This window comes from Callospermophilus lateralis, chromosome 8 (assembly GCF_048772815.1).
Source record: "Callospermophilus lateralis isolate mCalLat2 chromosome 8, mCalLat2.hap1, whole genome shotgun sequence".
NCBI lineage: Eukaryota > Metazoa > Chordata > Mammalia > Rodentia > Sciuridae > Callospermophilus > Callospermophilus lateralis.
Window position 1 is genome coordinate 87,011,988 of NC_135312.1, and position 9,202 is coordinate 87,021,189.

Here is a 9,202-nt window from a genome sequence, read left to right on the forward strand (position 1 = left end):
TGTCTGCAAAAACTAAAATTATAAGCTAATTTATCCAAGAGCCAAAGTTTGTGTCAACAAGTTATATAAGCTTAGTGACATGAAAATGGAACATTTCAGTCAAACATTTCCTTTATAGCAATTACATTTACAATCTGGTTTCTGCATTATTTCCCTTATGTTCACCCTTTCAAAATTATTATTTGAAGTAATTTATTTACAGGAAATGTTAATGAGATGTATTTTCTTATAGAGATATTTCTTACAGAAAGCTTTGTAGCAGAATATATTTGCAGCTGTTGACTTTGTAATTTAGGGAAATGTATAATAAGATAAATATATTAAAATTTTCTCTCCAAAAAAGCTGAATTCAAATTTCCTTGTGTTTTGCTTATGGGGATAATTCTCATGTATCCATAATTTTCATGGTTTAACTGTATTTGGTCTGACTCTGTAGCCTGAGTGGGAATTCTTTGGATGATATCACCATGAGGTGATCCAAGGCAGTTTACTATTACTGAGGTAGCTCATTTCATGGTAAGACAGTGGTAATTGTAGGAAAGTTAATTTTTACTTAAATAAAAGTATTCCAGCTTGTGATTTCCACTCATTTATTCTTCTTTGGAGCTTTTTGGAGCAAGGAATCTACAGACTTTTTCTAAATTCTTGAAGATAGACAGCATCTTCCTCATAATCTTCTCTGGGCTAAAATTTTCCAAAGTGGAGGTGCCATCATGCTTGGGGATTGGTTCATTTCCATACAGCACAAAGAAGCTACAAGATGTCTCTATATGTGGATGGTGATAGACTAAGTAAGGGCCTTGATGAATTCAAATTCACTTCCTGGGAAATAGTTCTTGCCTCTGCTTTCTGAACCTAGAGAGATCAGGAGGGTTTGACCAACAGTACTCATCTATTATAAGTCCAAGAATAGTTGTAAAAGCCCATGATTTCTTAGAAATGCCAATGGTCTGGAGATGTAGAGATTAAACATTCTGTAACTCAGTGGGGTGAATTAAGTGTAGCCGTGGAGCTAAAACAGTCCCATAGGTACAGGTAAGAGTGGAAGATACCTCAAGCATTGCTGAGGTAAGTTCCATATCATTTTAAACAGTCAGTTAGGATTTTCCTAGCTATTTGTTTTATCAAATTAAAAACATCTACACCATGGGAGTTTCCCTGTAAAATTTACAATATGGATGGGCAGGACAGAATGACACACTTCATTCTGGCAATTAGCACCAAAGAAGAAGTTATAGGGAAGAGGCTGAAGTGTGTATTTGTCATTCAAGAACCTTGTTCAAATTTCTACCAAACTAGACAATTTCTATTATATAAGAGAAACAAGGAAGGGATGCAGTTCAGCCAAGATTATTATTCCACTCCACATTTAACTAACATTAAGGATTAGAAAAGAAGGACTGGCCCCTCCCACACAAATACATCATTCCCCAGATAATTTTTAAGTCAATACATAACCATTTGTTTGTGATGAAGATTGGGTTAGAATCAGTAGATAGATGATGATATCTCATCAGCTATCTACTGGAACAGTCTATAGTTTGAATAATATTTGTGTCCCCTGAAATGTTTGTAGGTAATGTGATCCCCCTGATGGTGGTATTGGAAAATGGTCTAGATTTTTAAGAGGTGGTGATTAGCAGGAGGTCCTTAGATCATTGGAGGTGTGTACTCAGAAGGGATGGGGGACCCCAGTCTTTCTCGCTGCTCCTGGCTGGAGATCTAATCACTTGCTTGTTCCCATGATTGCTATCCATGTCATGAGGTAATGTACCCAATAGATAGGCTATACCCTTACCATATAACCTTCTTATACCATTGGAACTTTCAGCTTGTAGAACCATGAATTTAATAAGTCCTTTTTCTTCATGCATATCTTGTGTCAAGTATTTCTTTATAGTAATGGCAAGCTGACTAACACAGGTTGTCTCTCAAAAGATCATCCTCTTACAGCCAATCACTCCTTCTTGTGTATCTTCTCAGGACCAGTGGGGCAAAATTTAGATTTTTTTGTCCCCAAGAATTTGCAAAATGTGTACAAACAAATAGTATATTAATTAAATCACCTCCAAGACCTTTTCTTTTTAACCAGGTCTAGAAAATAATTCCTCTTTCTTTTTACCATTTCAATTATGTTTGTCGTATTATCTAATTTATCCTACTAAAGATTCTTCAGTGAAAATAAATGACATGTTGAGTATCTGATAATATAAAAATTCATTTAGAAAATAAAGTCTCAATAATATAGAATGTCCCTCCTTTGAATATAACTCCTCCTCTATTGACAACTCCATAAGGAGAAACTGAACTACAAAAATGAAATCTTCTTGCGCATTAAAGTCAAAATAAGTTGAGGTCCAAAGGAATTAAAGTCTGTAATTGTTATCTTTCTCTTTTAAATGAATCCAAAGGAATCAAAATTCAAAAGCTTCCATTTGGTGGCTACTCTATTCCTTCATTATTCCATAGTCTTCTCTGTCTCAACAAGAGTTCTGGTACTTCAGTGATCTGGAACTCCTTCCACAACACTGTCTGGACAGTCTCTTACTGGACTGAGTGCTGGTTCCATAGGGACTCAGAAGATTTGTTAGTTTGACAACAGTATCTGATATCGCTCACTTTAACAAAGTACAGTAGATGTGTAGGACACAAAAAATTATGCAAAAGATGCTACCACATTTAATCTCTTGTTCTTAGAGCAGATATGTTAATCAAATTGCTATTGATACACATAAGACTTAGTATTACCAAAACCATAGCAGAAATGCACAGAATCCAAGTGAAGCAAGACAGATGGAGAAAAATCTAAACCAGATATATGGAATCTGTGGCCTATGAACTTGAGCTTAATTGGGAAAAATGTCCCATCAAGAAGTTAAATATGGCACTATTATTTCAACATGGTAGTGTGGTTGAATACTCCACCTGTGCATTCTGTCTCTTTTTACAGGACGAGTGGTATTTGAGGTTTTGCTCCTTTCATGTACAACTGGTCAAGTTTAGAAATTCATCATGGCATTAGCCTCATTTTTCTTTTACATACCTAGCATATACAAGTGCCACTAGTGCTTAATTGAGAATAGGCTCTGTCCAGTGATGTCGCTTCCACAGTCTCTTAGTAGTTAGCATTTTGTAGGTCTGTGTCACAGTGTGATTTCTATTGCTTCATGCTGTGTGGAGTTATTTACTCCCTCTTCCCTGCATTTGTTCTCATTGTAGAGGACATCAACAGATTCCTGAGCCAAAATTGCGACTGATACTAGCTAAGGATACACTCCTAAAAGCCCAGAAGTTACTCATGCTATGGTTTAAAATATGCTTTATGTCCCCTGCAAATCTTCATGTGTTGCGAACTAGGTCCTCAAGCTGTGGTAAGGACCTTTAAGAGGTAGAGTTTAGTTGGAGGTCCTTAGCTCACTGGGGGCATGCCCTCAGAAGGGGTTGTATGAAACCTGTCATCTTCTCAGCTTCCTGGTCTGAAATGTGACTGCTCATTCTGACAGGTGGTCCTGTCTGAAGAGCTCCCATTTGCCATTAAGTCTTTATCAGAACTGAGCTAATGCAAGCACCAGAGCCTTGAAGCTCCCACACTGTAGGCTAAATAAATCTTTTATCTTTGTAAAGTTCATACCTCAAGCATTTTGTTATAATAATGCAAAACATATTAATACAACTCCTAACTTACATTTCTTCATTTAGCATGTTCACCAAGCACCTATTACATGCTAAGAAACTTTGTAGACACAGTGGGTAAAAGCAGAGTATCACACCAATGAAATTCATGTTCTCATTTTTAACACTTCAGTTATTTTTTAGCACAGTGGATGGAAAAGAGAAAGCTAAATAGCAAACAAATCAATACTATAGGAGACAGAGTTGAGCACTGTAAAGAAGACTGAAGCAGGATAAAGGAGAACAAAGGAATGGTTAGTGTTATTTTAGATACTCTAGTCAGGAAAGGTCTCTTAAAGAAGGAACGAGATTTGAGCTGAAACTTGAGCAAACTAAGGGGTTAGCAATGCAAATGTCTAGAGAATCAGCAACCCAGGCAGAAGAAGATAAAGGCAAAAACCTGACAATGGGTACAATTTGATGGTGCAGAATGGAATGGCAAGAATGAGGAAAGAGAGACACAGGACAGGCCTGAAGAAGGAGCTGAGTCAGATTGTGAAGAACCTTAATGACAATACTGTTTTATTTTGAAAGGCGTATAGATTAGGCAGAGCCTTTTGATCCAGGGAGCAGCATAAACTGACTTATATTTTCTAATGATCACACATGCTGCTGTATGAAGGACAGATATTTGGGCATCTGCGCAGGAGCCTCTGGTGGCTTGGAGTAGGAGGGATGGTAGAGACCCTGGGACATGACTAGATTTCGGGTATGTTGGCGATAGATCCAACTTAATTTGCTGTTGGAATAGGTAAAGGCTGTGAAATTAAAAAAAAAAGGAGGGGGGGTCTAAGTATAGCATGACAACAGGAGCACAGGAAGGTAAATTTCTGACAAGAAAAGTTTAAAAGAAATCTCTTTTTTTGCATAGTGTCCTTTTATTTTAAAGGAAGAATTGTCCTCAGCAGAATACCAAAAATTTTTTACAAGATTGCCCTCCATGTTTCACCAGCCATCTTGAGATCTTAAAAAGGAACTCTGTGAAGAAGAGATTGCATCCGCAAAAAGAGTTTGTTGGCTGCACTAGGAGAAGAGGTTTTAAAGTGTAGGAATGAGAGGACCACGGGATGGTGTGCAGAAGAGGGAGCAGAGAGTCTGAACAAAGTTTCAAGAGGGAGTATTAGAAAGAGATGCATCAGTGGAATGCTGGAAGTCATAAAAGGTGCTAATAAGAAGCTTCAATTTGATGCAGATGTCAAAGGGTGTCAAGGAAAACTGACAGGAAGAAAATAGTTGACTCACAGCAGTAGGTTTAGAAAATTACTTTAGCAAAGGGTGTAGCTCAGGGAAAAGCTCCCATTGACATTGGGCCAATGAGTTGCATTAAAGGCCTATTTGTCAAAGCCAGTCATGGTTCTCTTTGAGTATTAAGTAATCGTATAGGATAGGGCCTGGGAATTCTAAAGGAATAACAGTTTGCATGTAATGGAAGCACTTGCATGAGAAATGCACTTGCCATCATACTTCTCACACATACGTCATGGATACCACAGCACACAACCTTTTAAAATTTCCTGGGGTCAACATTTCTTATAGATGCCATGGACTTGTTTTATTTGCTCCACACCTCCCCACTTCACTGCACCTGCTACACCAGTCATCATTCTGTGTTTAATGGCCAGTCAGCCTCCAGGGCCTCATAACAGATGGAGAACATCAGATCAGCTAGCACATGTAAGATATTCTCAGTCCTACTTAAGCTTTTCAGACAGACCTTGAAATAGAGATGCTTTTGTCTTCCATTTCTTTTTCTACCTTGTCTATCATTCACTCCAGCTGTGGTCTCATCTGTTCCAATAGTACTGATTCTGTGCCCAGTTGTATGCCATACTTAAAGCTGCTTTAGATAACATGAAGGCTAAGTAACATCTATGGAGCTCCCCTTGTAATGTTCAAGCTGTTGAACATGTGTCCATGCCTTATAACTTCCCAAGTGATGTTGGCTTTTATAATTCCTAAGAGGAACACACAGAGAAACTCCATTGTATATATATCAAGGAACCTTGAATTTTCTATTGGGAATAAACTTCCAAGTACACCAGAAGATTCAATTTGGAACCATGAAAATCAATGTTAGAGGAATGTGGAGATGTTGTACAAAATATTTCTTTTAAAAAAAGGGGATATGTTCACCATCTCTAGCAATTAGAGGAATGTGAATCAAAACTACACTGAGATTTCATCTCAGTCCAGTCAGAATGGCAATTATCAAGAATACAAGCAACAATAAATGTTATGAGGATGTGGGGGAAAAGGTACACTCATATATTGCTAGTGGGACTGCAAATTGGTGAACCACTATGGAAAGCAGTATGGATATTCCTCAGAAAACTTGGAATGGATCCACAATTTGACCCAGTTATTCCCCTCCTCAGTTTATACCCAAAGGACTTAAAATTAGAATACTCCAGTGACACAGCCACATCAATGTTTAAGCAGCTCAATTCACAATAGCTAAACTATGGAACCAACTTGGTTACTCAAACTTAAAGAAGAATGAAATTATGGCATTTGCAGGTGAATGGATAGAATTAGAGAACATCATGCTAAGTGAAATGAGCCAATCCCAAAGAACCACATATTTCTGATATGATAAGGGGGGAGGCTAGGGGAAAATAGAGGTACTTTGGATTAGACAGAGAGGAGTGAAGTTAAGAAGGAGGAGGGGCTATGGGGGTAAGAAGGATAGTAGAATGAATTGGACATTATTACCCTACGTGTATATGTGATTGCATGACCAGTGTAACTCTATATCATGTGCAACCAGCAGAATGTGAAGTTATACTCCATTTATATAAAATGTGTCAAAATGTATTCTGTTGACATGTATAACTAATTAAGAAATAAAAAATAAAAGGTGTAAAGAAAACTTATAGTGCTTAGGATCTATTTCTTTAAAAAATTATGAAGTTGCTCAAAATGCTATTTCAAGGTTATAGAAGAGAATAGACATCTGTTATTTCATGGGTGGGGGGAAGCACCCCAGGAAAGCACTACTCAATGTTAGGTTTAGGATAGGGTGAAAAGATTGACCAACTGGAAGAAAGGGGCAGGTAAAGGCAAGAAAATGTTCATGGAAATGACATTGGTCAATTTATATTATTCCACAATGAATCCCACCATTGTGTACAATTCAATGCACCAATAAAAATATGGAAAAAAGTTCATAGAGCAGGAGACATGGAATTTCTTCTTAGAAAAACAGTTTCGTTAGACTTGAATTAAGACAAATAAAGGAAGTTCCTAGAATCGACTCAATAAAAACTTAACTTTTAGGAGTGAAGGCATCACAGAAAAGCCTTCATTATTTGGATAGGGACTATCCAAATAATACTGTGCTAGTCCAATATTTTACTGAGAATCTAGCTCTTATTTTGTCAGTTGCCAAGAAAGATTGTTCCTAAGAATTCTCCTATAGGATACAAACATAATAGTAATGATAATAATCTTATTTATTGAGATTTTTTGCTTTGCCTCAGAGTGCCACCAAATGTGTTTCCACACTTTATTTCTTACAATAACCTTGTAATTCCTGTCTCTTTTAAATGTATACTGTGTGCCAGGTGCTGGCTTACTGGTACCTCTGTATCATCGTGGGTCACTCTTTACGGCAGCCACTCTATAGCCAAGAAGAAAGGAGTCAGGATTTGAGGCTGTGACAGCCGGGGGCCCTAGTTTGCACTCTTAAACATTAGTATATGCTGCTTTTATTAACTATTCCTTTATAATGTGGGGTACTCTAGAGCTTTTTGCTGACAGAGAGTTTTTGAGAATTAGAACAGAGAATAACAGCTATCTTTGGTAATCACTTACGCACTACAATCTTTTTGGATTCCTTCCTAAAGCACTTCCCTAACTTTCTCCAAAAGCACAATAGCTAGTGCTGAAATCATGGCCTAATATATCTCACTTTCTCCCCCAGCAGATATTTCTCCCTGTTAGTTTCTTTTTAGGGGACAAATTCCCCTATTAGTTGGATGATGTTAATAAGAATGGTTCATGGATATGTAACATTCTGCAGGTTATAATTATTTGATATGTGGGCAATTTGAAGGTGATTCAAAAGCTCAAAATTGGGCTGGGGTTTGTGGCTCAGTGGTAGAGTGCTCGCTTAGCATGTATAAGGCGCTGGGTTCCATTCTCAGTACCACATAAAAGTAAATAAATAAAATAAAGGTATTGTGTCCAACTGTATACACACACACACACACACACACACACACACACACACATATATATATATATATATATATTTATGTATATATAAAAGATAAAAGCTCAACATTTTACTAAGTGAATAAGAAGAGAAATGTTTTTTTTTTTTTTTTTCAAACAGGACATGGGGAGTATGTGACTGGAATTAGCCTTAGTATAATTAACACACTGATAGCAATCAAATTGCCAATCCACCCCAACACACATTCTGCTGTGAAAACAGAGGTCAGAGTAGAAAGTGAACCACCATTTCTTTGAAAAAAAATTTTTTTAAAGTCACTTTAAAATTCTGACGTTTTACTTTATTCTTTGCCCCTTACCAAAACACTATTTCTGTTATAATAATATACATAATTACTAAACATGATGAAAATGTTCATCAATCTCTATTTTTAAATGTCCAATCACCTGGGATGGAAATATAAATATAGACTGAACAAAAGGACAAAAGGACTGGCCAAGGTCACTGGGGGTCATAGAAATAGAGGTGGAGATTTGCCCAAACCATGACCAGTAACCACAGATGTGAACCTGTGCTTGTTTGTTGACCAAGTTTTCTTATGTACTTTTAAAAAATATTGCTATTTTTTAAATTTCTTTGTGTAGAGTGGTATAATGAAGTTTATAAGCTTCTGGAAGACATCAATTACTTATATGACAAAGTCTTCGCTAATGTCATCAACACATTGTGTTCAGATCCTTAAAGAGGAAAGTAATGCTGATTATTGGTCATTAAAAAACATGGATATGAAGAATGATTTTTACCAAATTATGAAATGTTCTCTGGAACAATTTTTTTTTCTTTTAAACAAATCAACAACTTGAATCAAAAAGAAAAAACTGCATAATGATTATAATTTACTAGCAATAAGCAAGTTTAAAAAAAATGATTGTAACTTTTTACTGATTTTAAGCAGTTTGTAATTGTTTCCCATATAAATGGCCCAAGTTGAAGAGATCTTTATTGCTTACTGAATTGATATAATTATTAATGTTGTAATATAGTTGAAATCATTTATGTTTGAAATACAAGTAATATATTGAAAAATTAAAAAGGTACCTGATTTGTGTGGGATGTTCTCTCTTTGTCCTCCTGTGTCCCTGGAGATTATCTGCTGTACACTGCTTCAGTGGTCGGGCCTCTTATACCTTTAGCGCCTCACTGGGTTTGTCCAAAGGGAGACACCTGGGGAAGCTCTCACAATGAGGACCCAGGGCTCAGAGGATGTATCCTCTTGGCTCTTGCCTGACTCTGCGCATTTTGGCAGAGGCTGTGTTTCTCCACCCAGGCTGTGGATTGGGACGAGCAGCTGTT